Source organism: Echinops telfairi, unplaced genomic scaffold, assembly GCF_000313985.2.
Source record: "Echinops telfairi isolate 266 unplaced genomic scaffold, ASM31398v2 ScPeMD7_1;HRSCAF=3_0, whole genome shotgun sequence".
NCBI classification, from domain to species: domain Eukaryota; kingdom Metazoa; phylum Chordata; class Mammalia; order Afrosoricida; family Tenrecidae; genus Echinops; species Echinops telfairi.
The window spans coordinates 44,027,508-44,029,890 of record NW_022103896.1 but is presented as its reverse complement, the minus strand read 5'-3'; the positions used below and the strand labels follow the sequence as shown (position 1 = coordinate 44,029,890).

The 2,383-nt window shown below is 47.4% G+C and overlaps 1 pseudogene; it reads right to left on the bottom strand.

The window, feature by feature from the left end:
• Window positions 1-1,543: 1,543 nt before the first annotated feature.
• Window positions 1,544-2,383, bottom strand: part of LOC101651112 — a 17,026-nt pseudogene continuing 16,186 nt past the window's right edge.

Here is a 2,383-nt window from a genome sequence, read left to right as displayed (position 1 = left end):
CTGATAACCAAGGACTCAGGTAGAAAGAAAATATTTTTTAAATGATGGCAACATATGTACAAATGTGCTCGACACAATGTATATATGTATGGATTGTCATAAGAGCTGTAAAGGCCCCCAATAAAATGATTTAAAATTTTGAAAGAAGAGTGAAGAGGTGCAGTTTAGCTTATCAATCAGGTTGAAGCTTGATTGGAGGGCGACTGAGATAAATAGCTTTCTGGAGACTGAACTCCCTCTTTCTCTGCTTCACCTTCCTACTGAAGAGACACACCTTGCACCCACCTGCCTTCTTGCATTTTGTATCATTTCATGTGACGGCATGGGTCTGAAGAGGGATTTACGGACTAATATCAGAGTTAGGGACTTGATCTGGACTGGGCTGAGATGTTTTCTCATATACAATCATTCTTTGATATATAGCTCTCTCTTGCACATCTAAAGTGTCTCTGAATTTGTTTCTCTCCTCAACCTGGCCTAACACGTGTATCCCTAGAAAATAATGATGAGCCTGTCAAACACCTCATGCATGACATGGACAAAATTGGAGGACATTATGTTCAACAAAGTTAGATAATCTCATAAAGATAAATATTTCATTATACCATTATTATAAAAGGAAAAAAATGGTTTTCACACTAAAGGAAAGACTTTGAAGAAGATGATAGGGGAAGGTGGAATGGAGGGTGGACAGAGAAGTGAGGAGGGAGGATGGGAAAAGAAAAAAAGGAAGCAGAACCATATACATGGACGTTATGTGTGCATGCGTGTGTGTGTGTGTGTGTGTGTGTGTGTGTGTGTGTGTGTACTGGGATACTGTCACTATTTTGAGGTGAAGGGCTGTGCAGCTCCATATAGTATGTTTTTCTTTATATTTCACCAAAAAAAGTGGAGGAAAAAAAAAGAAATGGGAAGGGAACCATGATTAAGACGCACATATTTGCTAGGCAGAAGAACTTACATGATACAGGACAGCGTTTTCTGACCAAGGCAATCTCCGGATCCTGACGATGCACCCCAGGAAGGCACCCTCGATCAAGGACACAGTCAGGCTAGCCCCTTGGGGAGACTGCCCCACCCCGGACTGGCTAGGTGTGGGTAGTGGTAATCCACTTTCTGATGCACAATACCAGAGGGCAAGACTTCACATTGCTGGTGAGTGGTCAGAAGGAATGTAATGGAGGCTTAATCCACACGGGGCTGTGCAAATGGGTGTTGGGCTTTCATTGTTAGGTGCCATCCAGTGGGTTCTGACCCCTACCCATCCTAAGCCGACAAAGCAGAACCTTGCCCCGTCCTGCATCATCCTCGCAGTTACTCTTCTGCTTGAGCCCATTGTTGCAGCCAGTGTCAATCCAGCTCCTTGAGGACCTCCCTCTTTTTCGCTACCCCTCCCCTCTCCCAAGCCTGATGTCCTGCTCCAGGGACTGGTCTCTCCGACATGTCCAAAGTCCATGAGACGAAGTCTCCCCTGCTTGCCTCTAAGGAGCACTGTGGCTGCCCTGCTTTCAAGACACATTCCCCGCCCCAGGACAGCTTCATTTCACAGACGAGGACATGAACACTTGGGGACGGGCTCCAGCAGCAGCTCGGGCTCCTTCCCACTGGTCCGCACAAAGTGGGCCTCACTTGGACAGGGTGGCTGTGGGGGGTTAAGCTGGTGCTTCAGCCACACCCACGTGCCCTTCTCTTTGGCCACCTCCTCCTTCTGGTCGTTCTCCGTCACGCGCTTCAGGAAGCTGGCCGGCTCCATGCTCACGCTCATTCTCTGAGCGAGGCTTGTGCCCTAACTTGTTTGGTCACAACAATGCCGCCCACGTGCTGGGTCACGTTGTAGATGCGTCCGGTTTTGACGTAGTAACATTTGTGCAGCATCTCCGTCAGAACATTGCCCATGCCCTCTATGTCCACAATGTCACCTTTCTTGTAGATTTGTTGGTCCACACGTTCAGTATTCTTCACCAGCACCTTATCCTGCTGCAAACGTGGTGCTGAGGGTTTAAGTGCTCGTGTACAAACAACGCTGAATAAGGAAGACTGAAGAAGAATCGAGGCATTTGAGTTGTGATGCTGGCTACGAATACGGCTCGGATTTACAATTAGTGCTCATGGAAGCAGCAGTCAAGAGATCAAAAGACGTACTGCAGTGGGTGAATCTGCTGCACAGACCTCCTCAGAGGGGTGAACAGCAAGGCGGTTACTGTGAGGACTAAGGTGCGCCTGACCCAAGAAATGGTCCTTTTTTTCCAGCCATTTTACTAGGAGCTCATACAACTCTTATCGCAATCCATACATACATCAATTGTGTAACACACATCTGCACATCCATTTCTCTCGTCATTTTCAAAACATTTGCTCTCCACCGAAGCCCCTGCATCAGCTC